Below are 6,000 nucleotides of genomic sequence, written 5' to 3' on the forward strand. Positions count from 1 at the left end.
CTGGAGCCAGAGCTGGAGCCGGAGTTGGAGCCGGTGCCGGTGCCGTAGCGTCGAACGGAGCAATTTCACGCGAAGGAACGAAAACGAAAAGAGAAGTTTAATATTTATCGCGAAGATAATGGATTTTATAACCCGCTTTGAAAAGAGAGGGACGTGTCTGCGGAGACGTAAAGTGTAAAAGAAAGAGTAAAGGAAAGGGAAGATAGTGGTGGGTAGGATGGACGACCGGATAGATGGATAAACGGGTGGAAGAAAGATGAAAGATGGATAGCTAGATAGATAGAAAGTATGAGAGAGATAGAACGTTGGAAGCCGCATTAACCGAGAAAGAAAGAAAGAGAGAAAGAGAGAGAGAGAAAGAGAATAAGAGAGAGATAGGGGGTGGGTTAGCTAGCTGGTTTTGTTTGCGAGTTTCCGAATCAATTATTTATGGACTCGTTAACGAGTATCGCTTTCCACCTTTCTTCATCCAACCACCCCCGAAGCTTCCACCATCCGGTTCCTTTCCTCTCGCTTGCGTGCACTTTATATTTCCATCCGAACGAAAATACGATAACTACGGACGTCCGGTCCCGAGTTTCGTCGTACGGTGAAAAGAGAGATAGAGAGTGAAGGAGAGAAAGAGAGAGAGAAATTTTCCCGCGAACGGATCACCCACTTCTCCGCCTTTTAATTGGAGCTCAATTAGTAGTGCACGCGCGCAAACTCGTGAGCTTGCTAACCTCGATTATCATACAATCGTTAACCATAACATTTTCATATACGTAGATGCGCCTTTTCATTATTACGAGTGAATGCGTATAACAATTATTAGATTAAACCGGGAAGAAACAATTTTTTCTTCTTTTTTTTCCTCTTTCAACCCCCTCCCTTCCCTCCCCGCTCTCAAATCTCTTTTGCTATACTTTTGTTTATCTTTCCAGTTTAAAACTCGAACTTTCTTCTTTCAGAATCGAAAGAGTAACAGAAACGGGCCACGGGGGTATAGGTAAAGGAAAGAGAGAAAAATATAGAGAAAGAGAGTGATGGAATGGCGGGGGGTTTGCGAGTGGGAGGTTAGGAAGAGAGGAAACTACTACCGTAGTAAATCTCATTACGTCTTTATTACCTTCACCCTCATATTTTTAATACTCTGCGTTAAGTCAAATATTTGGTCGAGAGCTGCTCACCGTTATCGTTTAAAATTCATGATTAACCTTTGTTTTTTTTTTTTTTTTTTTTTTTAAAGAAAAAAGAGACGAAGAATGAGGAAAAAAGAAAAAAGAAAAGAAAAAGAGAGAAAGAGAGTAAAAAAAAGTAAAGGATTAACGCGTACTCTCCGCGGATCTAACTTTTCGACGAAAGTTAAGAAATAAGTGATAAGGATATAACGATTCTTTCCGAAAAAAAAAGAAACAGAAAAGAAAGGAAACAAAATAAAATATAAATACAAATAAAAAAATGTAATCTAACATTAATACACAGAACGAATCGTAATAATAATTACTCTTTTGAACATAATTCACACTCGCGTTTAGATCGTCGATCCTCCAGACGAATGTTTTCCGTCGATCCTCAGTTGTTTAACTCGTTTGTACGTTAGCTTATTTTCGCGATTGGTCACGGATAAATGTCGAACAACGATTCGAACTATTTTGCGGGTAATCAAGTTTTAAAATACATAGAACAAAAAATTGTAAACCAATCAGCAGTAACGAAGGAAAATAACAAAGTATGTGGAAGAAAAAGTAGCCAACGGTAATAAGAAAACAGGTGGGCAGCTAAGAAACAAGCAAGCAAGCAAGCAAGTAAGCAAGTAAAAAAGAAAGTAAAGAAGTTAGCAGATAGGCAAACGAGGGCAGGCAGGCAGGCACAGGTACGGCCGATCGTGGCAACAAACTCGTCCGTGACGACGACCCTCGAAGGCTCAGAGGTGGGACGCGAGGATGACTGCTTTCGAGTGCTGCAAAAAAGGGAGAAATTTTCAAGCGTGCGTAGCTGGCGTACGCGGCGTAGGGAGGACCGAGGTCGAACTAGCAGAGAGTAGAGGAACAGTGGTAGGAGGGAGGAAGTGGGAGTGGGAGGAGAGAAAGAGGAAGAGAAAGGGAGAGAGAAAAAGGGAGACGGAGAACGGAAAAAGGGCGGAGGAGGGTTTACAAGGAAGACGATGAAGGGGTGGTTGGTTGGTTGGTTGGTTGGTTGGTTGGTTGGTTGGTTGGTTGGTTGGTTGGTTGGTTGGTCCAGTGGTAAAAGAGAGAAAGAGAAAGACAAATAGATAGAAGGGAAGAAAAAAAAAGAAGGAAGAAAGAATGAAAGAAAGAAAGAAAGAAAGAAAGAAAGAGAAAAAGGGAGTATACGGAAGGAGGAAGGAAAAAAAGAAATGGGTCACATTAAAGGTTCATTAGGGCACGGCGGCTGGTATCTGACCTAAATTCATATTTTCCATAGTGACAGGCGTGGGACGCGAGAGTTGGAGAAGGGAAGGCGAGGGATGAAGAAAGAGGAGAGGTAGGTGTAGAGGGGCAAAGGGATCGGAAGGGGTGGGATTGGTGGTTCGCGGCGCCGGCGCCGCTCCCACCCTCGAGCCACAGCTCATGCGGGCGGGGAAGCGTCGCGACGCCCGTCGTCGGCTGCACAGTGCGGGCCCGGACGCCCACCAAGTAGTACGTTCACGTTCTGGTCGGACAGACCTATCTCGAGCCACTCTCTCTCTCTCTTTCTTTCTCGCTCTCACACACTTCTATTTCATTTGCTCGCTATCACACTCACTCACTTACTCACTCACTCACTCTCGTTCAGTTGCTCGTGCGCACGCTCCTTCTCTCTCTTTCTAATCGTCCCCTCTCTGTCTTTCTCTTACTCATTCTCCTTCGTAACGTCTCTTCCTCTCTCTGTTTCTCTTTCGTTTCCAACACATCCACAACCCTTGACTCCAGAACGGTATACAGAGAGAGAGAGAGAGTGAGAGAAATAGAGAAATAGAGAGATAGAGAGAAAGAAAGAGAGAAAGGGAGAGAAAGGAGGAAATAGAGAGATAGATAGAGAGAGAGAGAGAAAGAGAAGAGACGCGTAACTACGCACGTACGTAGCGTCCTTTTCGCCGCGCGTCTCAGTGAAGCACCAAACTGGTGTCGTCGTCTACGGGAAGAAGGGAAGCGCAAGTAGTCACGGCGTAGCGTGTGGTCCGACGCGACGCAGAGAGAAAGAGAAAGAAATCAAGACAGGAAAGAAAAGAGATAGACTTTAAACTTCTTCTTTTCTTTTTATTCATATTTCGTTTTATAGTACTTCACATACGAATTATTTATTCTCGTTTATATTTCAACAGACGAATAAATTCTGAAAAGAATTTGTTGGGGTTGGTAAATTTGCAAAATAGTGATTATAGAAAACAAAGTATTCCGTTTCTTCGTAAAGTTCTCCTTCTTTTTTGTTCTTTTTTCTCTTCTTCTTATTCTTCTTTTTATTGTAATTATTACTTTGTTTATTTCTATTAATAATTTCGATCAAATAGAAATAAAATGAGCAATCTTATATTACGAAAGACCACGAAGAGTAAGAAAAAAGAAAAAAGAAAAAAAAAGAAAAAAAAGAGAAAAAAAGGAAGTAATAGACGCCAAGTGTCGGAGACTTAAGGGCGGGCCTCGAGACGTCTTAAAGGGGTGCGACCGTTAAGGGTGCGCCGGTTCGATCAGACCTACAATCTGTCTCCAAGTTTTCGAGGAAGGGATCGACAGAAATTCAAGCACAGGAGAAAAAAAGGGCCTCGTTTTCGTTGTCATTATTTCAACTAACATAACACGACAATAGACAGACACGTGCGAACGTTTGACGCGTGCACGTTTACTACGACGACGAACTTAACATTCCTCTTTCCCACGTTTCTTCGTTATATCATCTTTCCAACGTTATTTCTATTTTTTATTCAACTTTTTTTTTCATCTCATCCACTTTATCTTCATCTTTTTTTTCTCTTATTTTTCTCTTGGCTCTTAGAATCCGAAAACGAGAGAGAGAGAGAGAGAGAGAGAGAGAGAGAGACTTTGGCAAGCGCACCAATCTCGAACGAGTCTTCTTGTTCGATGTTGCTGAGCGGCGGAAAATAGAAACGACTATTTGTCTTCTTTTTTTTTTCTCTCTTTTTCTCATTTTACAAGAGAAAAAGAGAGAGAGAGAGAGAGATTCAATTTACGCGCGTGGTTATCGGAGAAATTGGTCAGAAAACGATCGTGTTATCACGCGATGCGGTTTATTTCCTATAATCTCGAAAACTATTTCGTACGTTTAACAATTGTTTCCTAACTATTACACATCAATCTTATTTCATTCGATTAGACCAAATACGTTTCTAATGATACGAACCATTACGAGAGGAATCATTAACGAAGTTTCCTTTTCGATAATTAAACGAGTTAAATTGTGTTGGAAGTTAAAATTTGTTAAATAAGAGTTACCGGTATGTTATAGCGTTCAGGGTCGAAGGTGACGGGCGAATCGTTCGAATTAGCGCTACGATTTCGGCTGTAGTTCTAATCTTGGAAGATCTATTTTTAGACAATCCTATCCGCAGTACTTTGGAACGTGTCTAACGGTCAACTAAAAGCTCGAAATATTAAACTTCTTCTTCTTTCTCTATCTTTCTCTATCTCTCTCTATCTCTCTCTCTCTCTCTATTAAATAATTAAATAAATTTATTATCGAAATATTTCGATCGTTTTCGCTGATAATCAAAATCGTACGCGTATTTGTATTACTTTTCTTGTTTTCTTTTTGTCACCGATAATATCGGAAATGATGGGAATCATCGAATTGGAAAAATTTCTTCGAGTGTGAAATAGAAATGTGAATCGCGGAAAATTGAGTCAAAATTCGTACAGAAAAAAATCAGAATAATAAGAAGAAAAAGACAAAGTAAAAGAAGAAGAAGAAGTTATTCCGGATATAGGCCGAGCACTTTGGATACCCACACCCTCCCTATTCCTCCCTCTTCACTCTTCCTCTTTTTATATCTCGATCTCTCGTCGTCGACGAAGACGACAACGACGGCGACGACGAGGACGACAAAAATATCGTCGAAGCGAGGAAGGAACGTAGCCACTCGTCGGAAAGACGAATTCGAGAGTCCAAGTGTTCTCGACGCGAGTCATTTTTGTTACAAAAGAAAGAAAGAAAGAAAGAAAGAAAGAAATAGATCAACGAGAATATATATTTATATGAGATTTTTCATTTCAAGTTTTCCTTTTTCTCAGATTTTCTAATACATTCTTATTCCTAACTTCTTCTTTCTTCGTATCGGTCAATGTCGATAACCTCGATTTTCTTGTTCGTTTTTTTTAGAAAGGTCAAAGTCGTTAAGAAAAGACACTGGATAGATCCAAACGTTGAATCTATCCAAATACCTTGAACGTGATCTTGAAAGATGTGGGAGAAAAAGATAGAAAGAGAATGGGGGAGGAGAATTTAGTCCATTCGATGTTCTTTCGAAAAGAAATAAAGAGAAAGAGAGAGAGAGAAGAAGATATGCCGAAAACTAAACGACGATGTTCGCTCGCGCACAAATATTCCTAAAAATATCCCCGGGACACCACGGTTTGGCAGAATCTTGTCGAGTACCAAGAGAACGAAACGAAAAGAGAGATAAAGAGAGAGAGGCTCGGTCCTCGCGACGGTTATTCGTATTCGCAGTGAGAAAGCACGAATCGGCCTCGTCGCTTCGCGCTAAAGTGTACTCTGTGCGGAAAATGATGATATCCTTTTTTTCATGGTGTGTTGCACCGCCTTATAAGAAAAGTAACTCTAACTTTGATATTTCGTAGATGAGGGGGAAAAAAAAGAAAGAATTAAGTAATTGAAATGGGGAAATAAAGAAAAAGACAGTGCAATTTGACGATGATCATGATAATCAGATAATGATGATAATGATAATGATGATAATGATGATGTGTCCGGTATATTGAAAGTGAGTGTTACAACGAAAGTGCTTTCCAACGAGATCAAGAACAAGGCTGATTTCTTCCTAAG

At 40.6% G+C, this 6,000-nt stretch overlaps 1 protein-coding gene across 1 annotated transcript in view; it reads right to left on the bottom strand.

Moving 5' to 3' along the window:
• Positions 1 to 1,919, bottom strand: part of LOC149031084 (E3 ubiquitin-protein ligase mib1-like) — a 207,594-nt gene extending 205,675 nt beyond the window's left edge. Inside the window, exon 1 of the mRNA XM_089176875.1 lies at positions 1,487 to 1,919. The gene's annotated coding sequence lies outside the window, so the exon portion shown is untranslated. The remainder of the gene's footprint in view (positions 1 to 1,486) is intronic.
• Positions 1,920 to 6,000: the final 4,081 nt, after the last annotated feature.

This window comes from Polistes dominula, unplaced genomic scaffold, assembly GCF_049000335.1.
Source record: "Polistes dominula isolate Pdom_NZ unplaced genomic scaffold, Pdom_raw_medaka contig_12, whole genome shotgun sequence".
Lineage (NCBI taxonomy): Eukaryota > Metazoa > Arthropoda > Insecta > Hymenoptera > Vespidae > Polistes > Polistes dominula.